Source organism: Embiotoca jacksoni, unplaced genomic scaffold (assembly GCF_022577435.1).
Source record: "Embiotoca jacksoni isolate LCO1_2020_lvr unplaced genomic scaffold, fEmbJac1.0.p SCAF_12, whole genome shotgun sequence".
NCBI classification, from domain to species: Eukaryota; Metazoa; Chordata; class Actinopteri; family Embiotocidae; genus Embiotoca; species Embiotoca jacksoni.
The window spans coordinates 9,517,913-9,545,825 of record NW_027185252.1 but is presented as its reverse complement, the minus strand read 5'-3'; the positions used below and the strand labels follow the sequence as shown (position 1 = coordinate 9,545,825).

The following is a 27,913-nucleotide window of genomic DNA, read 5'->3' as shown; positions in this document are numbered from 1 at the left end:
AAATGCCTGTGCGGGTTGGACCTATTGAAAATGGGGAAATGGGATGACATGAAAGTGGACACACAGCCTTTTTAAAAAAAAAAAAATAGCTCTGCTTATTTGGAGACAACAAACTGTCAATGTTTACTTATTTGTTCAGTTTGCAGTGAGGTGCCTTGTTGGCTTCTTCACAGAGAACCACATCTGGCTTAATAAACCGGAGTTGTATGTATTTTGTCTAAGTAGACCTGACAAATATTACGGTCATGCCCATGTTAAGCTTCACCACGCTGTATGGACAGAATTACTGCGTACATTTAAAGTAAAGTTGTCGCGCTAACGTCTTAAAAGCAGTAGGGCCGGATATCATTTACCCGAATATAAAGTACTGATACCTAAACAAGCTTTTTCTGGACTATGTTTTATGAAATACAACAATTCTATATTATTGTATAAAGAAAATACTTTTATCCATCTTTTAAAAAGAGGCAAAATAATGTAAACATTTAAGGAATTAAAGGAATAGGAAACATTTTGGGAGGAAATCTGTAAAATTAGCTGAGCACAAAGATGGGAAACAGGTGGAAACATCTAGCAAAGCTGTGTCTAACGGCTATTAAGTCTCCCTGCTCCTCTACACCTTGATTCAATAACATTATATCTTGTTTGTTTGAAGCATAAAAACCACCATGTTTTCTGTATCACAACATTTCATAGTCAGAATCAGAGACATCCTGCAGCCTCTGCTGGTTAGCAACGTCAAAGATAACAAAACTAAACACAAGCTGCTGTGCGCAATGTTTTCCTGATTTTCTCCTCGAATTGGTCAAACCTTCACCTATAGGAGCTTTCTGTATCATCAATATGACCCGCCATTAAATCCCAGTACACGCAGTGCTATGCCATACCCAGTCCTTTAACAGCACTGCAGGCTGCTGACGCTTGAGGAAACTGAGGTAACAGTATGTGAAAAAAAAAAAAAAAAAAAAAGGAAGATGGCTGACATTCCTGTTCCCCTCCAAATGTTGGATTTTCCAGGAGGATTTCCAGGCAGTGAAAGTTATCCAGCAGTGGTCAGTGGTCAGACCCACAGACACTGGAAATACCAAGCATGCCAGCGGCAGAGATGCAGGGATTAGCCTGGCCAGTCCACTACGGTTGGTCAGGATCAATGACCAGTTCAAACTGTCTCGCTTGCACTTCATACAGTACTTGGGGGGGGGGGGGGGGGGGGGGGGGGCAGCTATGATTTCCTATCAGCGCAGGAGTGTCTCATTTTTGTCTTTCACATACTGGATATATTTCAGTAAATCCAAGCGCTCCGGCTTGTCTGACTCCCCATTGTGCCAACAATGAGAGAAGAGTAAAGTTTTCCCTCCTAAACTTGCCTTCCTTCCCCCCCTGCTGCTGCGGCTGTATGAACAGCGGCCGGCCATTGTTTCAGTTGAACAGAGGGCAGAGAGTGGAGAGAAAGGGCCTGTTATCTCACACTGAAAGCGACCACACTTTGACTGACAATGTGACTCATAATGTGAGGCAGAACCACTGAAGGGCCAGTGACAAGACTTTATATTGAGGAAGAGCAGTTTAACTTGCAAACATCCTCCACGGAGGAAAAGTAGGCCACAGGATCTGAGATGGCTCAGCTTTTTTCTTTTTCTTTTTACATTTCACTTAAGGTGTGACAGCTTTAGTGTGAAATCACTAATCATAGCTGAAGCAGAATGTAACACACACAATGCCGCCCACTCAAACACACACACACACACACACACACACACACACACACACACACACACACACACACACACACACACACACACATACCAAGTGCTACTAAATACAGCCAGGCAAATGAGTTTCGCAGCAGCGATTACATAAGCTGCGACGCCTCAGTTTTAACTGTGCCAGCCTCGATGTATAATTCACTTCTACTCATCTGAGAAAATATCTGACACGGCAAAGAAGCACATGTGCAGACGCATTCAGACATGCTGCCCCGCGCTGCTGTATACTCGAGAAAGATGGAAGAGGGGACAGACTGGCGTGGAAAATACTCATTCAGCAAACTGAAGAGAAGTCAGGCTGACTTCCACTCTGTCGCTGTCTTGCTGTCTTCCTGTGTTTCTGTCTGTCTGTCTCTCTCTCTCTCTCTCTGTCTCCCTGCACCACCATGCTCCACAACTACAGGCTTTACATAAACACCTGGCATGAGATCTAGCTCAGCAGAATCGCAGGATTAGAAGTCAGCATTGGAGTTTGATAGCATTTTTGTGGAATCCTTTATTGAATCTTTTTTTTGTGAAGACATACAGTCTTTACTTCTCTCAGCCTCCTACCGACACCACAGAGACTCTACTGAGCTGAACTGGTGTTGGGATTTCATCACATGTTTTGTCCTATTGTTGCGAAGAAAATTTGCATTTGCTCCTCACTGGAGGGCTCTACTACAGCTACAGAAGTAAAAAAAAAAAAAGAACACAGGAATATGAACTCTTTAGAAAGTATCATCCAAATAAATGGTGGATTTTTTTTTTCTCAATGCGCAAATAACCGAACGTTACCTGAACTTTGTTGCAGCACCTGGGGGGGGCGGTCACAGAATAGACAGTAACACTGGTAGTTGGTTGAGGTGTTTTTGAAAATGTTGTGTTAGCAAACAGTTGTGTACATAACCAGATGTGGTTGGTTTTTTTTTTGGTTTTTTTTTTTGCAGGTGCAGATGTGATTACCTCAGAGAGATTGTAAATGACACAAGCTAAGGTTGTCTATGGAGCACAACACAATCAACTTTTTTTTTTTTTTTTTACCAAATTGAAACCGGGTTCCAAGATGAATCAGCTACCTGAATCAGCCCTGATAGGAAGAGGATGATGGGAGGGACATCCAAAGGAGAGAGAGAGAGCAACAACAAAAGGTTTTACTACCTTCTATTTGGAGCTTCTTTACTAACTTTTAAGACTGTACATATATATAGACCATACATGGGAAGCATGAGTCAACATGGTTGGAAAGTGTTCCAGCATGTGACACACATTCACCTCATTTGTTTTGATCGGAGCAGATGAGGTAACCTATCTTCTCCTCCATGTCTGTCTCCACCTTTTCTTCACCCCCCCCCCCCTCCCTCCCCTCGAGTTAAACTTCAACGCTTGTGCATTTATGGAGTTAAAAGTCACTCCTTCCAACTGCTGCCAAAAATCCAGTCCGGTTAATTACAGTCTTCTCGCAGCGTGCTCTCAAACGAAACCTTAACATGACGCGGTCGAAGCAGACAGATACTACAAAGAGCTGAGTGAATGGACAGCTCGCTAAGTACTGTCTATAAACATATCTGCTGACACATCACTCTCGGGCCAAAACAAACTTGATGAGAAACTACAATATGTGGCCCAAGGCACACAAGGAGTCTTGTAATTACGCGCGCAGGGAAGACATAAGAGGAACAGCAGCAGCCCTCTGTCTCCCAAAGTGCTTTGTCATCAAAAGAAACACAAAAATTCCCTTCGAGTCCTCTGGATAAAAACATGCTTCGCACGGTCACACACTTCTGAGACGCAACTTAATTGTCTACTTTGGTAGAAGTGTATATGCTGCCTCATGCGCTTTCTTATCGTTGGTGTGAGTGTGTGTTCAGACAGATTGAATAACACCCTCCTTCTCCTCCTTCCTCCTTCAGAGCCAACTGTCCACAGGGTAGAACAGCTTTTCTAAAGGCTGAAATTTCAAATCAATACCCCGACAGTCTGTAATGAGCAGATTACCCAGGGTCAGAATTAGAAAACCTTGGCTCAGACACAACCAAAAACTCATCACCCCACCTCAACAAATCCAAACCACTGGTTCTGCACAAAACTCGGTCCCAAAAGCTTCAGTCCCAACAACTTTAAAAAACAACAACTTTAAAGTTAGTGCCAGTCAGCTGACCCTGAATCATCCAGTTGCCATAAATCTCCAAAGTTTCCAGGGATTGTTAACCAATTTATGATCATTCAGATCTCAGGTTTAGAAGTCGTCACCCACTTTTTTTTTTTTGTTGTTTTTACCAAACTAGTTTCCAGTCCTGTTAAAATCACCGTGCCAAGAAACGTTGGTCTCTTTCCGTTACACCTTCCATTTATGTAATTTACGCAATTGACACCCTCATAAGTGGCTTCACTCTGACTCGAGGCGGTCGTGAAGTTTTTACCCGAGCAAATCTGCTTTCATGTAAACAAAGCCAAACTGGAATAGAAAGCAGTAAGTAAGGAGAGTTTGGAGACACATATGCACTCAGGTTTCACGCACACACTTCTGCAGACACCCCCCGACTCACCCATGTGAGAGCCCTGCATCTCTGCCTCCACTTGTCTCCGTCTCGCGTGGAAAAAAAAAGAAATATATATATATATAAAAAGAAAAAGATATCTAAAAAAAAAAGAAAATCCTCCCGGTCTCTGTCGGTTCAGATTCTCCTCGTCTTTCCCTCTTTTTTTTTTTTTTTTTTTTCTCCTGTCGTCTACCTCTTTCCTGCAACACTCCAGCTTTCTGCCTCTGCACCGCTCCAGGACTTCATATCTCCACACGAGGACTTTCGAATAGAAGCCCCCTTATTTCCCTGTCCTGTCCTCTTCTTCTCCTCCTCCTCCTCCTCTCACTTTACTCCACTGTTCCTCTTCTCAGCTTTCCTTCCCCGCTTGCCTGTCTTAGCACCGCCCTCCCACCCCCCACTTCACTCCTCCCTCCTCCCTCCCCTCTCCCACTTTTGTCTGCCAGCCCCCCCCCCCCCCCCTCTCTGCCTCTAGTTTCCCCTCTTTTAACTCGCACACTACTCTCCTCTGCCTCTTTCTCTCCTCCCCCCTTCTCTTTTTTTTTTTTTTTTTTTTTTTTTAGCCTGAGATTCATCCACCTCTCCCCTTTCACACATACTGTACCCTCTGCATCAACACAATCCTGCGTCAGATCTAACATTTATGGAAATCTCATCCACTGGTTTCTGCTCGGTGGAGCGGAGTGGCCCGCGGGCGTCGAGGGGGAAACACCTCTGTCCTCCCCGCGCAGTTTTCGGCATCTGCCCTTCGGCTGAGCAACAATGCAGTTTACACCCAATTATCAAACAACATCGACTAACATCAAGAGCCGCCGCCGCTACACGGTGGAGGTAGGGGGGGGGGGGTGGTCAATTAACATCGGATGGGGTAACTTACATAACATGTTTCTGCAAATCTTTTGTGGTCGCACGCTCCTCGTGCTCTCTCGTGCGCACGGAGGTGTGCGTGGGTATTATTCGGGCAGGTAATGAAAAGAAGGGAAGGAATAAGTGGAAAGTTAAACCACATTGAAATGGAGCTTGTTTTTTGTTTTTTTTGAGAGATGTGTTGGAAGATGGGTGTGAAGTCAGATGTATTAAAGCTGCAAATAAAGACCATTTTTAAATAATCAACTAATCTGTCGATTATTTCCGTAAGTGATTATTTGTTTAATTTAAACAATGAGTCCTTATGACTTTGTTACCCCCCGAGTTTCCTGTAGCGCCACCATGAGGCTATGTAACGAGTTCACGAAGTGCTAATTAGCAAATTAACGTGCTAAACTGAAAGGGAGACCACGGAAAACATATAAATCATCATGGCACCGTCATTGTGGGCATATTAGCACGCTGCTGTTAGTGTCACTGTGCCTAAGTTCTGCTTCACAGAGTTACAATTAATTAATTGTAAGCAACTAATTGATGGATTATAATAATGTAACAATTTGCTCACTTTTTTTTTTGCCATAACTTAACCATTTTATTGATAATTTATTCACTAATTGTTTCAGCACTAATTCATTTACAGATCACACACTGCTTTGTTGTGTGGTACACAACACTTACAGCTCTTGGTTTATTGTAGTGTGCTGCCATGGAAAACCAGTAGGAGGACTGAGTAATGCTTTGTGTGTGTGTGTGTGTGTGTGTGTGTGTGTGTGTGTATGTATGTGTGTCCTCTCTCTCCCTCTCTTTACTGGAACTTCCCTGTACCTCCCTCTGAGTCCCACGGTGGTTTAACAAGACAGAGGAAAGTTCACTTCTCTCTGACTGCACTTTACTGCCATTAACACAGCCCTCCTCTCCGGGCTGAAAATACAACACCAGAAAGCTTTTGAGTCTTTTATATGTGTGTGAGGCTGACTCTGTGTGTGTGTGTGTGTGTGTGTGTGTGTGTGTGTGTGTGTGTGTGTGTGTGTGTGTATGTGTGTGAGCAAGAGTTTCTATTTCAGGCTCTGAACAGGTAATAATAACCTATAAACTGAGCGCAGCAACCCCTTTATAAGATGTTGAACCCTTGTGAGTCAGCTCAGAGCAGGAGTCATGATGTAGAAGATGTAGCTACAAATAATGTAAAGAACTTAAATCATTAACAAGGACCTTATAAACAAATGTGACATTGAAATGATCTTGAAAGATTAATCTAATGTATTGCTGTGTCATCAGTAAATTGCGCCTGAGACTGTCTTTTTTTAATCTGATATCTGCGGAGGATGTTGTGTCATCAGGCCACATGACCCCTTCATGAATGTTGAGAACCTGAATGCAAGCTGTGTGAACTGATTTGGACTAAGACTCAACACAGTCAGCAACAGTGATTAGAAGTTAAATCTTGCTGACCTTGTACCTTAAAACCAAAACAAAGGCCTGAAAGATGCTGAAATGGAGCAATGAAGGGAACTGCAGATTTTGGTGATAAGTCTCCTCCTCCAAAAAAAACAACCCCATAAATCTTTTGTGCAAGCATCCTATTTAGTCCCTGAGCTACGTTTTACCATTAAGCGGCCTCTAGTGGTCATTTAAATAATGACAATCAGTTGTCCTGAAGAAGTGACACAGTTCAGATGAGGTCTACATTAATGTGTTTTTCCTGGTGAGGAGGCGGCGGGCTGTGTGAATTGTTTGATATGGGTGCAGGACACAACTGTTCGCTTCCCATTTCCGACCACGAGTTGGGACAGATTTTTTTGATTAAAAACTGCGTTTCTTGTTGTCATTACAATGAATGTTGTAAAACTTTAAAGAAGTAGTAACTTTAACGCACAGCAAGGTTCAAGTCACCGTTTTAACCCAAACCATTATCTTTCTCTGAACATAACCAAGTGTTTTTTGTTCCAAAACCTAAACAGGGGCGCTAATTTAAGAATCACTGCTGTGGGTTGTATTTGAGGGTACGAACAAACAACCTACGTGGTTTAGAGGACTTGCTGCCTCTTTCACATTACAACTAGTCATTTTATCAACTGCTAAAAATGTGTAAAAATATACATTAATACAGCTTTAACTTGTAAGAAACATGTATCAAGCCAAAAGAAGAACTGAGCAGCATTTAAATGGTGTCCTTTGTATTTTTGAAAGTGACCTTCCAAAGCAGGTGTTGAGAAGTGCTTTGGGACAGATAATGAAGGAAGGGGACAGCTGGGCTGGGACAGGCTAAGCTGAACTGCAGGAAAGACAGAGACAGCAGATCTGAAATGGATACGGAGGAAAGAAGAGAGGAAGACAGCTGCTTCTGTGTTGACCACACATTATTATCGCCGCACATATCTAACAAACGCTGCCCTTTGCTGCGGGGCCGTGCGCTGATAGCAATGATTAGGAGGAAATGTCAGGATTCAGTGTGGTGTGACTGCAGTTGGTCGAAAAACAGCACAAAAAAAAAAAAAAAAAAAAAAAATGCTGCAGACCGGCATAACGGATCTTGTTTTATATAAAGCTTGTAAAACAGATGCAGTGGAGAGAAAATTCAGTTTGCTGGCGAGAAAATTTAATTTGCGGCAGAAGTATACAGACATGCCTCCCCTGCTTTATTATGCGAGGGACCCGGCTGCCGTATGGAGCAACACGGGCTCAGTCGCAAATGTCTGACCCCTTGACCCCTCATCTCCACCCCTGCTCCCTCCACCCCCGGTTTCACACACTCCAACTACTATCCATCTCCCGGACGTGATCCCTAACCAGACACTTCAAAGAGGCCAAGACAACAACAACTCCCCCTCTCCCCTCCACAACCCCCACCCCGTTCCCATAAATATGTGTTTGCTGTGACAAAGTGACCACAGCAGGTCACTCTAAATTAAGTAAAGTAGTAAGTAAGTCATTGATCAGCGTAGGCAAAAGAGAGGAGGGGAAAAAGGACAAAACCAAAAGGGAGGGAGGAAGAGAGAAGGAACAAGAGCAGTAGGAGGAGTGGGGGAAGCTTGAGTCAGCAAATATTGAAGGTCAGCGTCATCAGAGAGGATTTTTGTCTGCAGAGGGGTTTTATTTTTTGGTGTGGATCTTTACCTCAGTGTGTCGCCCAGCGTAACCCTCCTGGAGGTCTGGGGGAGACAGGGAAACGACAGAGAACTCTCATCCCAGGACCTCACTTCTCTCTGGGTCTCTTCCCCCCCTTAACTCTGGCCTGAGGGGAAACACAAAGTGTTAATGTTCATTCAAAATTACACCAGAGTTTGAAGCACTTACAATATATTACACCTGCAATAACTGATTTCAAATATACACCACAAAGTCCCTAACTGTTAGAGGTTAATTTAAGCTTTTTCAGCTGTCTGCTCTGCCCATCAAAAGGTTGACTACTCCTTACCAAAGTTAAGATCTGTCTTTTCATGGGCTGCATGAGTTGATCAAACCAATCGTATCAGATTTGAGTGAGTGAATGTGTCTACTCAAATGCAAATGTCTACTGTTTTTCTTCCACAAAATACCCTTGTAAATCTCTCATGATAACACCACAGACTGTAGTATCAACATATTTTGTACTTGTGAAGTGTGGCTCCATCAGTGCTGCCTCCCCCTGCCGTCCACAAACAGAAAACATAAGCTCTTTTCTTCCATTTGCACACTGCAAGGTTTTATCTTCTTTTCCCAAAAATGCTAAATCGGCCTTCTCTTTTTTCATTTGCACTTTCTTTAATCTTCTGATCTCACCCCATCTCTCTTTTCCACTCTCTACACAGGCAGCCGATGAGGTAATCAGTCAGCTTGTTACTGTCTGATAAGTGATACCATACAAGTATTGATTTTGGCCCCCCGTGTACCAGCGCAGGGGTCAGTCCTGCCACAGCTTCAGAGACGCTTTCAGGAACCACGAACAGATGCTGACTGGGCCGTTTCACAGCCACTGTCACAAACTGAGAGACTGTTTGAATATGGACAGTCACACTGACAGATTTTCCTTTTCACAGGAACTATTGTAAGGACAAATCGTGTCACGTTGTGTTTTGATCAACAGTGGATGATATGCCGACACATGAATGTCTTCCTATATTTTAATGACATTATACCAGACTAAAGAGAGATACAAACATGCTAATTTTAGTTGAAAAACAAAAAATAATGCTTAACCTTTAACTTACATCAATATAATCAAATTGATTCTGAAAAATGACCACATGAAACACAATTATTAACATTTAGGTTTCCTCGTGGCATCTGAGGCTCAAATAGCAATAAATATAAATAAACATGAGGTGAAGTCATGTGTGTGACCATCAACAGTAAATCCACACATTTTTGAATGGATTTCCATGAAATCTGGAGGTCATTATAGGCTTTAGGTCAAGGTACAACCGATTAAAGTGGCAATCAGGATCTGGGATTTATGGCATTAGCCATTTAAGACCTGATTTGATGGCCACGTGCCTTGTAGTTGTTACTGTGAACAGCACGAAGCATGAAGTGAAGCGGGGGCTGTGAGAGAGCCAGGGCTGGGGAGGGGGTATCAATCGATCCTCACAGGGGGGGAGGACAGGTGTGACCCACCTTATTTCACTAATTTTCCCCCTCTGGGAAGGCCTGGTCAAGGCCTTCCCAGAGGGGGAAAATTAGTGAAATAATAGGATGGGGGTGAAGGTTTTCAAATGTTTCTCCATCTTTAGAACTTCTTCTCGGAAATGCATAAATCTTCAGACAGGAGAGAGTAACCCACAACACCTATATCCCTACATGCCGCTAGTGTGCATTTAGAAACAGTAATTTGCAGACAAGCATGTGTGCTGTGGCGCATTCATACATAAACATCCATATATAAATCCATAGAGATGATGTAATTTCCATATAACGCATTGCAAGGCCATAAGGCATGACCTATGATGCGGTAATGATCTCTGCAGTACAGTGAGGTCATGAACACGTGCACAGTCTCTCTTTCTCTCTCTCACACACACACACACACACACACACACACGTGCATGTCAAACGTCCCCCCAATGCACTCTCTCTAATCAAGAGATGGGATCTCACCCTATATGATTGGATGATGTAAACCAATGGCTGCAGATTAGACAGATTATCAATCCTTTAGATCGCTGGGAGATAGATTACACTGCAATAGCAGCATATGTCCTCACTGCAGGAACGACACTTCATCTGAGGACAATGACACTGTGATGCAGGGTTGCACTCCCACAGGGTGCTGCAGTGTTAACTCCGGCTAAGGGTGTTATTAAGGTTATGCAGCTTGTGTGCTTGGTTGCCTTGGGCTCACTTTGCAAATCAAAGCGGTGCTAACGTAATAGTTATTGGGTTACTCCAGGTCTCTACTGTGCCTCCTCATTTCAGAGAGCTACAGTATGCTGCGTTAATGAGGGAAGAGTAAAGGAGGGTGAAGGGGAAAGTAGCTGCCGTCACACAAAAGGCGTGGCTACATCTGTGCCAAGGTGACTCTAGCAGAATGAAGCAAGTAGAGAAAATACACATAACACATCTAACATCTGGGGACAAAATTTCCGGATCATCAACATTATTACTATAATATTTGTATCTTTTAGTAATCCTCCAATTATCTTCGAGATTGAATTCTGCCATTTGCAATAAAATAAAACAATCTAATTAACTACTTAATTAACTAATTTCTACAGAATCAATCAATCAATCAATCAATCAATAAATAAATGCCTTTACTTGTCATTGCAAGGCGGTACAACAAAATTCAGCGCTTCCCACAGAGTGGTATAATAACGAAACACCACTGGGAGAGCAAAGCCGCTGCGAACGTGCACGCCGCCATCAGAACTGAGAGTAACAAGATGAGAATATGTTTCCAAACCAATTGCATGCTAAAATGTCTAAAAAACCCGAAAGTCCAGTGACTAGAGGACAGCGTGTCAGTGTTGAAGCATCAAAAACCACACGGTTTAGGTAACACAATCACTATTCCCATTGGCATATAGCTTGTTGGTGCATTACCGCCACCTTCTGCCAGTAGTACCAGACGCCGGTAAAAACCACAGACTTTATATAAAAGTAGACGTAGCTTCAGGGTCTGAAATGTCAAGCCAATGAGGAATTGCTAAATTCAATCTTTCAGATCGGTTTTCTGGTAGTCCTTCTGAAAATAGTTGTAGCATTGATTAGATATTCATCCTCAACAAACTGTAATTTATGGGACGTGTCTGTTTGATTGACAGATCACATCAGATTCACTGCTCACTTTCCCCCCGCTCGTCTAAATGGAGTCACTTCTGGCTACAAAAAGGACCAAGACAGAAAATGCCAAAATCTACGCTACAAAACCGCAGTTTACAAACTAATGGGTGACGTCAGGATTGGTTGCTGCTTGGGATTGCAAGATTACTTTAAATAATCCACATCGGCTTTTTCCAGACTCGAACTCTGGCCTCCCGGGTGACAGTAAGCGACTTATGACCTGTCTTATGTGACGTGTTTCTACCAAGCGGCAACCAGCAGTGAAGTCACCCATTGGTTTGTGAGTGACCGTTATGAAGCCTCGAGTTTGGCATTTGGCCGGCGCCATCTTCCTAGTTTGGAGTTAGGGTTAGTGGTTTGACCATATTTGGGCGAGCTGGGGGGGAGTGAGCGGGGCATCTGAGTTGATCTGATTGTAAACCCGATACTACGTCCCACCGTAACCTGACAGCACCACAGGCCTGTTAATCAAACAGACCCAAAAACCCGGCTTTTTGATTTTATAGATAATGATGGGATTATATTCAGATGGACAGCCAGAAAACAAATCTGGAAGAGTGAATTTAGCAAATGACATACAGAACATTTTTGGGAGAAATTTTATTGACAGTTAGTCAGACAAGTGATCTGAAGTCAGCTTTGCAAACATTTTATTTTACATACATTTTTTGACATCAATCAATAATCAAGCAAATAAAAACCAGATAAATCACTAATGAAAATAAACAATAGTTGGAGTCTGTTTCAATTGGAGACATTTAAGTGTAAGCTAATTCTGTACAATCTAAGAAATCTGGATAAATTTCCACCCTTTCACTCTATACAGCCTCATATTGCTCGTCTTAAAACGTGTCTGTTAAAACAAAATGGAACTGACAAGTAAACAGCACAGTTTCAACACCAGAATAGAATCAATGGAAATTGTGAAACACCTACCAGGAATAGAGTAGTCACGTAATGCAATTTCTATGTATCTCTCTCTCCATTTTCTCTGTCATTAACCAAACACTGATATCGTACTCTGTGCCCGGCACTTTGGCGGCTGCCGCTGTCGTTTTTCCAAGAAAGTGGAAAGCTGCTTTGTTGCCATAATATGCCCTGTGTGATGCTTGGCCCACTTTCCAGCCTGCTTTCATTGTGTAAGCACACATACATAAAACATGATTTGCTGCTTCAATTTCTGACTTTTATTCAGCTGGGATTTGGTGGCAGACAACATCAGAGCCATGAAAAGCCGAGCGGAGCAGCGACAAAATGCAACTCTCCCTCTGATCCTTTGAGGGAGGGAGGGAGGGAGGGAGGGAGGGAGGGAGGAAAAAAGAGACAGAGAGAGGGAAAGTGTTGGCTACGTTACAGAGAACAAGGTTTAATCACTGACCTCTAGACTTACAATTAAAGACAAATGGCTATGATTAATGAGGGCCATTCATCTTATGGGTTAAGAAAAAAACAATGGGAACTGCCCTGCTCTGATAGATCTATCTGCTGTATATATTAAACTCCAGTCCTGTTAGTTTGCACTTCAATTCTGATCAAAGAGCTCAGGTCAGCTTCAGCGTAGATCCAATACTGTTCACTAGAGGGCGACCTGTCTGAGTCTGGCAAACCTCATGTTAAATAAAACTGATCTGATACTCTGACCCCAGTAAACACTGTTGTTGCAGCAAATAGTAGAAGAAATCTTACTATCTTTCTATCTCCTCTGCAAAACTGGACCCTACTGCTGTGTATTGATTCATTATTTAATTAATTACATTATCTGTTTCGCCTTTATCTAGCCATGGAAAACTTGAAGAAAAGCATAAACTGAAAGCAGCAGACAGTTGTGGAAAGACAACGTGAGAACCACTTTTTTACTTAAATAAAAGTTTCTCAATTCAAAAATACTCTATTACGATTAAAGGGCCGGCATTTCAACCACATAAGTAGGATTAGCACTAAAATGCATTTAAAGTATCAATTGTAAAAGTGGCCTTTCTGCAGAAAAATGGCTTCTGTAACTGATATATTTTTATTATTCATCGCATAATTATATTAGTTAATACTGATGAATAAACAAGCATGTACAAATCTACTGTTAAAGCTGCTTGAGGCGGAGCTGGTTGATGTACTTTATAGATAGTAGTTAGTATTAGTAATTTGGTTAATTAATCTAGTTGTTCCCAACCAAGAGATTGGGCCAGTCAGGGGTTCACAAGATAAATCTAGGGGGTTGTGAGTTAGATGAGTTAGAGAGAAGAAGAAACAAGAATTCAAACTGCAAGCAGTGATATGCGGGCCCTCGCATGCTGCACGTCGGGGATCCAGCTGGTCGGGGCCGCCTGCTCCCCGACGTGCAGCACGCCAAGGTCCGCATATTCCCGCTTGCAGTTTTAATTTTTTCTCGATCTGGTTCCTTATTCTTCTTTAAAAAGAAATGCCTTTTTTTTGGCGCTTAACATCTTCAAAAACTCATGAAAGTTGGTGCCTGATGCAAGTTTCATGAGGTTTGGAGCATCGTTTGACCTTAAACATCAACTTCCCGTGTCACGGTGAAACATCAAACTTAGCCGCATCCACCTGGCTATACTATAAACTCTATACTCTATGCAAAAATGAATTTTGGGTCACTTTTTGGACGACATGCTTTACATACAAGTTTAGGGGGGGAATCCCTCTTGGACAACTGCTTTCTTATAAAGTACACAAGCCAAAATAGTTGGAAACCATTGGATTGATCACAGTGATTAATCAAGTGATTATTCAAAAAATAATGTGATTTTTTTTTTCATGTTAACTCCTACTATGAAAAGTAACTAGCAAGTAAGCCAAAGTACAAAAATGACTTCAGAAATATACTGAAGTAGACATAAAATCAAAATGCCCAAGAGAACTCAAAAGAATGTGTAGTTACTTTCAACCATTCCCAGAGAAGAATGAGTTCATCATGTACAGTAATCAATCCTCGCTCAGTTATTTGATACTCTCCTGTAATGTTCCTCTAATGTTCGTCCTCCTTGGTTATGTTAGATTAGATGAGATGACATGAGATCGGGGGGCGGTGGCAGCAGCAGCGATGGGTAAGGACCATCTCTGTAACCAATCTTAAGAGCAGCAGCTGATGTTGGGCCACAGCTGCACACAATCAACCTCTGCGATGAAAATCTTACCAGGAAAAATGATGAGCTTGCATGTGACTAATGAAGGTTTTCTGTGGGGAAACAGTTAGACGTGGGCAGGAGGAGCAAGAGGTGACCACACAGAGGAAATTAAGAGGAAATTAAGTGAGGAGAGGAAAGTTAACACGAGAGAAACAAAGGCTGTCGCAAAACTTTTCATTTTTCCTTTTCAGTGCAGCCGGAGCCAGAAGCTTTGTCTTGGCTTTTGTCTGTTTCCAGCTCTATCAGGCTGCCACTGTTGTTGTAACAATTTGTCTGTCTGGAGGACATGGATCATCTCTTTTCATTCACAGACTTTGTCTCCTCTCCGATTATTCTCGGCTTCCTCGTCTTTAGCTTTTCTTCCATTATTTCAAACACATTTCTGTGCACAGATTCCCTCTTTCTGAGCTCAAAGCAGAGGGAACATGGTGAGCATGGTGACGTTGCTGCAGGGCACGGGGGCTGCTAGTCAAGAGATCTGCACATATTTCACAGAAACACACTCAAGCACCTGTCATCATCTGAATGCACTTCAACCGACTTCTGCTGCTTGCAGAATTTTTTTTTATTTTATTTTTTTATATCTCTATTGTGTTTGACCATCTATCCATCGCTAACTGCAGAACAAAAGTTTTTGTTTTTTTTATCCAGGAAAATAAATGCTAATATTTGCCTCAAGTCTTGAGATGATTTCCAAGTTCTGCTTCTCCGTGCTACAGCACACGGCGGGAGTGAGAATGCGAGAGTGAACATTTATTGCGTAGGGATAGATTTTTGAATAGCTGTTCAAATAAAAATAAAAAATCTATGACTACACGCGACTATTTTTTTTAAAAAATTTCCCCTCGGGGATTAATAAAGTAAATACCTACCTACCTATCGTTCTTCATTTCCCCTGTTTTTACCAGCGCATGGTTGTAATGAGTTACCCCAGAAGGTGGTAACTAACGCACAAGGTGGCGGTGATGCAGCTAAAAGCTGTCTACCAGCCACCTTAAACAACACAAGGAGAAGAACACGTTGCTACCACGCTTCAGAGCTTTGCAGGTAAAATAGTTTGACGCTGTGAGATTAGATGTCAAGGTGCGAACAGCAGAAACAGGCAAAGACGACCGAAACCGTCAAAAAGTTCCGTGTCCAACTTCTTCAAAGCATAAAGGAAGATGCGGTGTAGTGCATATTCTCTGGGTAAAGCTAGCATATGTCTACTACAGCTCAACACCGACGTTAGAGTGAAGCACTGAGCATAGTCGATTAATATTCGAATAGTTCAGACTAAATTTTGAATAGTATTTTTGCCTAAAATGCCCATCACCAACAGTGTCTCTCCGCAGATGGCTGCGCATGTGCGTGTCGGTGAAGCTTAACATTTATGCGCGTTCAAGAGTGTGTGTCCTCTGCCACAGTAAAGCGTGTTATTGGAGCAGGATGAGCTGGGGGCAGAAACAAACGAGGTCCTGTGCAACGCCGAGACTGTTCCATGAATCATCCGGGAACTTATACAGTAGCTGTCCAGTCCTCACAGCCTTCAGCTAATGACTTCCCATGCAACATTTCTCACAGTGATTAATAAAACAGTGGGTTTTGTTCTCTGCAAAAAACATGGAGAAATTTAAATAGCAGGGGTTAAAAGTTTTTGTGACTGGAAAATAATCAAAAATAAAAGCTGCTTTTGTGTAGTAGAGACAATTGTAGGGCCTAACAAGCATGAAAATACCCCCCTCCCCCCAAATTACCCAAAGCCAGCACAACAACTGCAAAAAAAACAAAAAAACAGCTACACTTGAAAAAAGGTATCTGCAGAAACGCTAAACTCTTGTATTTAGTTGAATAATGAACTGTGCATTTGCCTGCAGCACAATAAACAAGTGCAATGATGTCATAAGAGTCCGCCAGAAGGGAAGCTCACTTCTCTCACGTGCATTCACCTGCACATGCGCTCGTAGTGTCAGAAAGGACTGAAGAAAAAAAAAAAAAAAAACATATGCAAATATGAAAAGGGGACCGAAATGAGCTCGAAGGACACGTCTGATGGCGCGATTAACTTATTCCCAAGATTAAGAAGTAAAGTCAGAACGTGTTGTAAAAAAAAAAAAAAAAAAAAAAAAAGGGAGTCTGCAGTGTATCTGATTCTGTGTGTGTGTGTGTGTGTGTGTGTGTGTGTGTGTGTGTGTGTGTGTGTGTGTGTGTGTGTGTGTGTGTGTTTCAAATTGAAACAGCGGCTCTCTGAAGTGCAACGTTTGTCTCAAGAGACAATCTCTTCATGCACTGAGCGGCACGCAATTTCACCCATGTTTATGTTAGATACTGCTGGACTGTTATCTCCACCACCTCAGTGCCAGTGCCACACACACACACACACACACACACACACACACACACACACACACACACACACACACACACACACACAGAGAGAGAGAAATCTGTAGGCGTGTAATTTTCTTTTACTCAGTGCCAAAGGTCAGTGCACCCACGTTTTTGTCACAGAAGAAAAATAATTCACGTCTTTGGGTATATATGGGTGTGTGTGTGTAGAGCTAATGGAGACTGACATAAGGACTGACATGGATGCTGAGCTGTGCTGCACTGGGCCAGGCGGTCTAACCCAACAGCAGGGATAAACTATAAATAGACTATCTCATCCACCCCCAAAGCTCCCCCATCCCCCCCCCCTTTTTTTTTTTTTTTCTTCCCGTTTCTTCTTTTCCTTTTGCTTTATCTGCAGACCTTTAGTACCACAGCTGGAAATAAAGACCTGCTTTTGTTTTCTCGTTCCTTCCATTCCTGATGTTGGTCCGTCTCTTCATCATCTCCCCTCCTCGAGGTCTCACCACTTTCAGCCTTCTGTCTTTGCAAAAAAAAATTCTTAATAAAACCAAACAAATCCAAAACAGTGGAAAAACAAATAGGCCAACACCAATCTTGTGATCGCAGAAGAGAGGGGGGAGAGAGTAGGGAAAAGGGGGAGATAGGCTAGTTAAGGGGGGAGATGAGGGAGATGAGGTTACGTAAGTGAGGCTAATCCCCTCCCAGCCCCACATAGTAAATGAGACAGGATGACACTGGCCTCATTTCATCCATTCATCCCTGCATCTGCCTCCGCTACCCCTTTCAAACCGCTCCGTCTCCACCTTAATCTATCTGTTTGATCTTTGACAGCGGACTACAGCAACATTTTAAACTCGGCAAATCCTGGTGCGCCATCAAGGAGCGGAAGTTAGATATGAGCTATTATGTAATAGATGGTTTAGTTGTAAAGATACTCCCAGAAAAACGGCATTCTTTCCTCCTGTTTTACTTTTCCCTCACATCAACGATAACATCAGATTTTTGACAGCTCCCTTATGTAACGCTGGCCAACCGGGACACCGAGAGAGGAAACATATGGAGTGGGACATATTCCTGTTGAAAAAAACCTCCACTGATAACAGCTATAAATATTCCAGATCCTTTCTCATATCGGATGCGAGACATTTGTGTTGTACAGTTACAACACGTCCTCAAACGCTCAGATATAATACTTTGGATTTGAACTCATGAAACAGACTCGTATAGCTCGACCACTCGTCTCTTCAAATCCTCTCTTCTCAACCCGAACCCAACAGTCCGACCTGTTTGCATCTCAGTCACCCAGACATCCTAATCTGTAGAGGTACGCTTTGCTCAAGAATGTCAACGTGATCAGCAGAGTGAACTTATAAAAGCCCCCCCCCCCAAAAAAAAAAAAAAAAATCAATGTAAAAGCATATTACCGCGAGGAGGGGTAAGACTTTACATGGTTTCAGTTTATAATGGCTTCTCTTGCGCTAGGAATTGGTCATAATGGTTTAATTTCACATTAAATCATAAAAAAATGGAATAGTTTATATGACATCATCATTTGGTTTAAACAAAACCTGATGGTAATACATGACTGCAAGAAGGTGGCAGTATTCCACCTAAAAGCTGATTGCCAAAAACCATTAAAGAACAAAAGAAGAAGAAAAATGTTATCGCCGGGCTCCGACAAAACATTTCAGTGCACTGACACACTGTGGAGTATATTTTTCCAGTAACGCCACAAGAAATAAAACCACTGGAGTTCAGCAAAAACAACGAGATTTTACAATGTGAAAATGTTTTGTGGAAGGCAGAAGCTTCACAAATCAAAATCTGACAAGCAACTTTGTAATTAATCACAATAGATTATTAATGAGCCGCTGGTTATTTAGTAACAATTATTTAGGATTAACAACAATTTATGGGCTCTTAGTAAGTACGGAGGCTGTTTTGAAATGGTAAAGTGACCTTCTTAACACTTAACTAAACTCTGCTGTTGCTCTCCCTCTGTAGGAAGGAGGTTCCTGGCACCAACAGCGCCCTTTGACCCCCCTCCACCTCTCCAATCCTCCTGCTCAGACGGGACGCTCCAATAAACTTTGACCTACTTCTGTCTGCCATCAGTCTGAGCCCAGGGAAGTATGTGTGTGTGTGTGTGTGTGTGTGTGTGTGTGGAGGGAAGGGGGGGGGGGGGGCACCAAGACCCGAACACAGCTAGCTTCACGCTGATCCAGCCTGTTAATAATAATATGAATATCAAAGGCTTATTTGGACAATACTTCTTTTAAATGTCAAATCACAGAGGGAAGCTGAGGGAGGCTTGGGGACTCGTGCATGTGAAAGAAAGACAGACTGGACTCATTGTTTAATACAGAACTTTTACCATTCAGTTGGGCACACACACGCGCGCGCGCGCACACGCGCGCACACACACACACACACACACACACACACACACACACACACACACACACACTTACTATATTATGTGTGTCCCATGCTGAGGACTTGATTTCACTTTCCTGCTGATCAGCCACAAGACAAACCCTGTTCTTCTTCTTTTTTATCCATACTGTGTCTCCCGTTTCCAAGAAATCTCATTTAGCAGATGGACACAATCCTCCATAACCAATTCTCTGCAGGATAATGCAGAGCAGACAAAGACACCGCCACACAAAGGCAGACAACACCTCCAGGATTCAGCTCCGTCAGCCTGAGCCCAAGTCCCACGGAAACTGAGCTGAAAACCAACCAACAGCATCCCTTTGTAAAAACTGCAAGTAAGTTTCAACTCTGCCAAACATTTTATAAGCGCGGGACAGCTTGCAGGCCAGCTGAGTCCCGGCAATCCACTTGTGATGGGACATCTTCACAAACTGAGGGATGAGGGTTGGCTCGGACGAGAGGGTGGTGGGAGCTGTGTTACAGAGATTTGGGACGGCATCCCAGAGGTTCCCGGAACAACACTGGGAACATCAGGGCCCAACATGTGAGTATGAGAAAGAAAGAGATGGAGGCATGGACGATGAAGGGGGGAGACATGTGTCACCAATTAAAAAGGAGGGACTGATCCCAAAGTTACACCAGTGATACAGTATGCAGAAACACTGGGGTCATGATGTAAACAGCTTTCTCATGGCTAATACCTTCCAGCCCCCCATCTTCCTCACTGCCCCCCCATCTTCCCCTCCGCCCCCACAAGACAAGCCGACCACAGTCTACCCAAGCAAGTCAGCTGATGCAGGAAGGGGGTGGGTAGCTGTGTGATACGCATTCTGCAGAGGTCATCTGGCAGATGCATCCTCCGAGCTGGCTTCACTCCGTCAAGCAAAACGCACACACGGGGGAAGAAGCTGGCCAAAAGAGTGGAGGAGGAAATCTAATCTATAAATCAAACACATGTCCAAACAACTGGGTGTCAACCGATCTTTGCTTATGTTATTAGCTCAGAGGCGTCCCACTGTAACACGCTGAGAAACTCACTGATTCAATTTGACTGAGGTGGTTGTTTGGCAGGGCTGAGAAACCCTGTGCCATGTTTGTAAGGACGAAATTATATCTGAGAGGCTCCTGAAGAAATTACAGCTAAACCACAGCAGCAGGGGCTGATGAGCTTTTTATAGCAGATCAATAACTCATGTTTTGTTTCCTTTACTGGCACAAATTAGGTTTCCAATAGAAGCAAATCAACCAACAGCTTTATCAATGGCTTTCACACTTGTAAGGAAGCAAGGCTTTGTTAGTCATGTTAGCAGCTCTGCTATGACAGAGGATTTTTTTTTTTTTTTTTTTTTTTTTTTTTTTTTTTGTGATTTCAAGCTACAGAAGAAAAATGTCTCTCGACTTGACAATTCAAAGAGACCAGAATGTGTTTTTCTCCCGGAGACGAGATTGCAACCAATAAAAAACACCAAATTGCAGGTCATCGCCTGCCAACCTCCTAAAATCGCTCATCTGCCACCGGGCAACGAGCCTCAGTTCTGGACCTAATACTGGTGCCATCCATCAATCTTGTTTTTGTGTGCATCTGTCTGTGTGTGTGTGTGTGTGTGTGTGTGTGTGTGTGTGTGTGTGTGTGTGTGTGTGAGAGAGAGTGTGTGTGTGGGTGTGTGTGTGTGTGTGTGTGTGTGTGTGTGTGTGTGGTCTGCTGTTTCAGCACTGGCCATTTCAGTCCTCATACATCAACCTCCTGACAGCAGTGAAGTGACGCTTTGTGTCATATGAGGCCACTTTACCTTCTCTTCAGACACACAGAGGAAAAAAGCCAGTGCTGTGCTCAGACGGATGAAAACTGTTTCTTTCCATGAGTGATGATGATGATGATGGGACTCAAACTTTCCACAAACACTGCATCTGCATTTTGCTCAGGTTGATCAACATACATACATAATAACTGTGATTTCTATCTTAAAATAAAGAAGACCTGAAGCTGCGATTTCAGCGACTACAAGAAGCTCCTCTACAGTATCTTTGGGACGTCGTGAACAAATACACGAGTGTTGAGCAAACACAGTTTGATTGGCCCACTAATGGTTGTTTGGAGCACTTGGCAGACTTCAGCACTCCTGCTTCTAATGTGATCTGTGCCAGAGCTCTGCCCTCTAATGTCCATTATACCGAGACTTACTCCATTTTGCATTGATTCCGTCTCTTTTTACAGACTGCGAGGGCTTTCAGAGCCTGTCTCGGCACGCCATCTCAGCTATCAGATTGCAACAGCAATTTAATTGAACTGCAATCTGCAAAGGCAAAAAACTAATTTTGAATCTCCTTTCACGCTGAGAGAGGTCCTGCCAGATGATAATAGACAGCGGGTGTGCAAGCTCATGGGGCATTTTATGGCTACTTTTGCGTGTTTGTAAAAATCAAAGGAGGTAATGACAGGCTGCGACTGAGGCCTGCTTGATGATGACAGTGCCAACAGCAGAAAAGGTCCATCACAGTTTGTACAGCCTCAGATAAATAGACAGGGCAGATCTCTTGGTGGGCTCCTATCGCTCCATATTCCTCACTTCATACAGCCATATTCTCAAACATAAAGGGGCAGATAGTCAGTTCACTCATCCACTCAGCCTGTGAAAACTCCCGTCTCTGAAGGGAGTTTTCAAAAAAACATAACCTGGGCATGATGTCATCGGGGGTATCTTGGATTGGGTATGAGACTTTAAGCAGAAAGTAGGTAGGTAGGTAGGTATATACTTTATTAATCCCCGAGGGGAATTTTTTTTTTTTTTTTTTTTTTTAGGTAGGTAAAAAAAAAGTATCGAATTGAAAGTAACAGAGCTGAAAAGGGGGAAAAAGGAGGAGACATTTAAGGGTCTATTGTTTTAGTGCTTGACCCAGATGAGAGACTACAAGTCTCAGCCTCTACTGCTTCAACTTTGACCATTTGTTTAAAAAAAACTAAAGATGTCCTGCAGCTTTATAGAAGTGTAATACTAAATCACTGGAGTACCTGTTTAACCCTCCCTGCAGATCTGACCGGACCTCCTGTGGCTTGATGGATAAGCTGCCTGCACATATTCTAGACTTGACAAATGTTGGTTATTTGCAGTGTTGCAGTCAGAAGAGCCAATTCTAACTCAACTTTGTGGATAAAACAAGCCTCGTGTTTAGGGAATACTACATTTGAGTTTTATTTGCAGTGAACAGACCTGTTAATAAGAGCTACTGCAATCACTCACCTATTGAAATGTTTTACTGTTCGTAATTAGAGTCTGTGTAGTGTTGTAGTGGGCGGCACGGTGGTGCAGTGGTTAGCATTGTCGCCTCACAGCAAAAAGGTTCCAGGTTCGAATCTGGTCCTGGGCCTTTCTGTGCAGAGTTTGCATGTTCTCCCTGTGCTTGCGTGGGTTCTCTCCGGGTTCTCCGGCTTCCTCCCATCATCCAAAAACATGCACCTCAGGTCAGGTTACCTGGCGCTGCGCTAGTGGCAGCCTGTTGCAGCAGCTCCCCCCTGAGAGCCCCCCTGCTGTAGCGAAGAAATTTCCCCTCAGGGATTAATAAAGTTAAATAAAAAAAAAAATTAAGAGTCTGAATCACATTTAATCGAAGCGGCAGAGAGTGTGACATTCAAAGGTTCGACTCATTTACAAAAGATTCACCTTGCTTTTTTGTCAGGCACACAGAGTCTTAGGGCAGCGCTCCGTTTTGTAATGGCTTCAAAAGACAAAAAAAAAAAAGGTTCAAAAAGTGTATTCAAAAGAAAGGATTTACAAAAGAGAGATGATGGTTTGATGGTTCATACTGTTTACAGGAAACAAGCACCACATGATTTTCTAATCCAGAGCCACTTGTTGATGGGACTTTTTCTTACTTGTAACCACATTTCACACAGCTGCTGTAAGAATCCTATTATTTTACTTCGACTGAGCCTATCAGTAACTCAAGAGTTAAAAAATCTGATTGAACTTGTTAACTGTGGGGAAAAAAAACTCGCAGATGTCCTTAAATATTTAACGAGCACATGAGATGATATTATAGATTTGCTGTAGTAGGGCCTTTTAAAAAGTTCTCAAATCTATAATTTAATATCAGAACACTTAAGTGTTCAGTTCTCAGGAACAGAGGCAGCCCTCGTTATGTGAGCTATCAAACACGGTAAAACAGCAGAAATAACTCAAATTAAGACTTATGATGCCAAAAACACAACATACTGCAATTTAACACGAATTTAAACAATGTCATATTTAAATTTAAAAAAAATAAATAATGATATCACTTACTGACAGATTTCTCCTGGCTTGTGAAACGTATTAAGAAATGAGACAAATATCTGTATGAAGCTTGGAAAACTATTGAGTTACACAGTGTCTACAGTCAACAGTGCCTATGGTCTGCAAATCTGCTTTGGAGGAAGATGTTTATGGTCTCTCCTCTTAACATTGCGGACATTGCTTTTACATGAAGAAATTCTGCATGCCAAACTCTGAAATCAATCTGTATAGCAGAGATGATTAATCACTGGAAATAACCAATAGCAGACAGAAGAGGAACCATCTCCTCCTCCTTCGATATGTGTTTTCTACAGGAGGAGTGGTCCATGTTGCCTCATTTTTTTTTCTGGCCACAAGAAAATCTCTGGAATGCAAGTTGATGACATGCATTTATAAACCCACCAAATATTGTGGCTTCATTTTAAGTAACACTTTAAAACATATTTTACTGTCAGCTTCAGGAGTTTGACGGTTTATCAACGCCCACTCTGACCAGCATGAATAATGAAGCATGCAGACAACTTTACAATGTTGCATTTGTAAGCCGGGGTGCACATTATTAACCTAGTGTACAATATCTCAGAGTGACTTGGAAAATGAAAATTGAATGAACAAACTGTCTAAGCAAAGCCATTAGTGATGTTGCCACATTTACAGTCCAGAATGGACCTTTGAAAGCTGGAAAAGAAAGGTCGCTGCAAACCCAGGCAGCTACTAATTACAGTTTCACATACAAGGACAGTCTTTGTGTGTGTGTGTGTGTGTGTGTGTGTGTGTGTGTGTGTGTGTGTGTGTGTGTGTGTGTGTGTGTGTGTCTGACTGACAGCTTGTCTCCCCCCTGCTGTGCTCTCGCTCTTGTCCTGTTTTAATGGGCTGACAGCGAGAAACTCTGACGGAAATCTCAATGACGCACCCGCTGTTAGACGCATCCCAGCTGAGGGGAATCTGACTCTTAGAACCAACATCACTCCCACAAACTATATCGAGAAACAAAAACTGCACATTCGACAGTTAACTGCAGCACAACATCGAACAGACCTGCATCTTGTACATGTAATTTAAAACATGAAATAGGTTAAAGGAGGGGAGACGAAAGACAAAACCACGAAAAAGGATCTGTTGAGCTACTTTGAGAGCACGATTCCCTCATAGGAATTCAAGGCTCCTGTGGTGCTTCTACACAGAAGACATCTCGCAGTGTTCGAAAGTGAAGACGCTTCCTGGTTTCTCTTAAATGTATCTGCAGTTTCTCTAAAAAAAAAAATAAGAGCAGTATGAGGCGGCACGAGGTTTCTGTTGTGTAAGGCTTTTGGGGTCTTTGTTACATCACAATGGATGGCAGTGAATTAAACATGCTGACATGCTGCTCGCATGTTTTTAATCACATCCAACACTCATCATCATCAGCACTGCAAGCAAATCCACCGTCACGTCATCATTTCAGTCCCAGATGACCGGAGAGGCATTTTGGTAATTGGGCATCACAGGTGTGCATCAGACCTCTCTCTTTCTGTCTATCAGTTCAATGTGAGATGAAATGTATGCTGCTTCATGGGGGGATTTTCCTTCCCTCGTTATGCAAGAGGGCTCCTAAGTGCACAGATGTGCCCCTGTATGCACATGTATGTGTTATTTCCATCTGAGATTATCTAATGAGCAACCTAAACTGCAAACGCTGCGGCTACATTTTGAACATTTGGCTTGTCTTTAAAGCTTCAGCGTCTTCAAGTCCTGGCAGATGTGCATCAGCTGTGACTGTGCCTCCAGCTGTGTTCTAGTTTGGTTTTTTTTCCACGCGTATTTGTTAACTCGGTGTAGACATGAATAGAGATGATGGGAGGCAACTTTATTCGACAGCATGATTTTGATCATGTTCCTGCTTGGCTGCTTGACGATCCCCCCCCCCCCCCCCTCGGAGCGTGTCAGCCTGTGAAGGAGTCATGTGATAAAAACTATCCCTCAGCATCATGCCCTCCTCCCCTATACCTACTCCCCCCCCTCCACCTCCTCCCGTCTGCCTCTTTAGCTGCTTCAATCCTCACAGCCGACAGCTTTGGTTATCACCTCCCACCACCACCACCAACAACAACCCCCCTGCGCTCCCCCCCTCCTTGTGCCTGTGATGTGCTGTGGTGACAGGGCAGGATGATATAGGGTCTCCCAGTGAGGTGGCATGATGCCTGAGCACTACGTTAACATCATGGAGCTGGAACGCCACCAGTCTGTGCAGGAGAGGATGATGGAGCGTGTGCGTGCAAAGCATTTACCGATTCAGCATCCATGCCCTCGCGCGTTTTTGCCCTAATGTTTGCATACAGCCTAAGTCTTATAGCTGTGACAACCTGACATCGAACCCATCAATCATCTACAAGGGAGGGAGTCCACCACAGATGAGAAAGAGATGGAGAGAATCTCCGGCATGCTGCTCCCTCAGCGTTTATATCCGCTCCTGTGGGGATTATTTATGGTCCAATCACACCCTGGGTGTTTCCAATTCAACTCAAAACCAATCCATAAATTAAAGGAAGCCTTGAGAGCATAAAACAAATGGCCCCGAGGTCTCGCTCTCGCTCACTTTGTGTGACCTTTCCTTTTCATCACATTGTCTTCTCTCATCCTCTTCTTTCTGTCTTCATCATACAAACAAAGCGAGCTGCAGATATCAAGAGAGAAGGCGGTCACACCAGAAAAAGTGGTTTGCAGGAGCAAATTTTGAGCGTGCGTGCGTGAGTGCGTGTGTGTGTGTGTGTGTGTCAGCTGCAAGGGCCAGCCCCCATTCACTGAAACAGCTGGATGGAGATTACAGAGCAATGGTTATTCTCAAATTTCTCTCCCTCTGCAGACACACACACGTAGACGCACACCAAACACCAGCTCTTGGGGACAAACAATTGAATTCAGTGCAAGAAAGACTGAAGGAACTGGTTTAAAAAAAAAAAAAAAAAAAAAAAAAAAAGTAATTGCACTCAAGTGGATCAAATACATATGATTTTCAAGCACTGTAATCAGTCAGACGAATCAAACAATCACTCCTTAACCATGCAGTTGGACTAAAATAAGCCATGCAGCACAGTCAACCCCGCAACTTACTATTATAAACCTCCATTTTGACAGAAATATCCACAAACCACTCGTGTTTTACAGACAGTTAAGGGTTGTTGTTGTTGTTTTTTTTTGCCCCCCCAAAAAAATTACCAACACATTAAAATAAGTTTCTCTAATTCGTGTTCGTACAAATAAAACGGGATGAAAAAGCTTGAAGACAAAGCGAGTAAGTTCACTTCACGCTGTGTCAAAATACAGCACACGAACTACTAAATCACTGTTGCACACTGCGTGATCTACTCACCTCAAACAAGATGTTCTTTACAACGCGCGCGGACACAAATATTTCCTCCAACTGTAGTAAATGTCTCGTGCTGGTATCCCGTTGCCTTTTCTGAGCAGATACAACTTTGTTTGTGAACGCCAAAAAAAAAAAAAAAAAAAAAAAATTCTCCTCTTCTCCTCTTTCCGTAGTTACAGTCTGCTTCTTTCTCCCTGAAACCCGTCCCGGTCCACAGCAGCTCTGTTGGTCCGCTGCTGATCTGCGGCTGCTGCTGCTGCTGCTGCGCAGGCTGGGTGTGCTCGGTACTGTCACCGGCAGAGCCCGGTCTACTGCTCTGCGAGGCGGGCTCTGCTTCCAGCAGGGGCTCGACTACTGATCCTCAAGAGTAAGGTTTTCGGACCGGGGAAGGAAGGGGCAGGGGCTCCGCAAAAGGGGGGGCTGCAAGGGCCAATGAAGTCATTTCTGCAGCTCTGACACCGGATGTTTGTGATTTTATAATGGCAGAGTTCATATCAGTTTTACACCTCGTATTCATTTGTGCCTCCATGTTCTGATATATTTATTCACTTTAAATATAGATTTATGTACCTGTAACGTTTCCATGTCTCGTGTTTGGTGGGCACCAACAACAGAGGTGGATCCAATGGTAAAAAAAAATAAAAAACTTCATTGAAACGTTTACAGCTCAACATAAGATAAACAACAGATGAGTATATTTTCACTGTTTACATTTGACAGTTGTAATCACGGCGGAGGGAAAGATCGGAGTGTTTGTTTAATCCCCAGTTTTTGTTTTGTGTTGTGGCTGGTGGGGCAGGGAGCTCATCTTTATCAAACTGGAGGAGAGGAGGAAGCTAACGGCTAACACCAACGAGGATGGAGATACGGCCAACAAGGGAAGGTAAGTTTATTTGTGTTGCAATCCTACAATTCAAGGCGCTTTACATCAGGCATGAAGGGAGACTTTGCCTTCGCCTGACATTACTGTGTT

The 27,913-nt window shown here is 43.0% G+C and overlaps 1 protein-coding gene across 2 annotated transcripts in view; it reads right to left on the bottom strand.

Moving 5' to 3' along the window:
* The window catches only part of lzts2a (leucine zipper, putative tumor suppressor 2a), a 40,705-nt gene extending 13,527 nt beyond the window's left edge, over positions 1-27,178 (bottom strand). The window contains exons 1-2 of one of the 2 annotated variants that reach the window (XM_069144644.1): positions 26,944-27,178; positions 8,273-8,390 (exon numbers count right to left, since the gene is read on the bottom strand). The gene's annotated coding sequence lies outside the window, so the exon portion shown is untranslated. Of the gene's footprint in view, positions 1-4,294; positions 4,654-8,272; positions 8,391-26,943 lie in introns of those variants that run through there. The other variant, XM_069144642.1, reaches the window with a different exon arrangement.
* Positions 27,179-27,913: the final 735 nt, after the last annotated feature.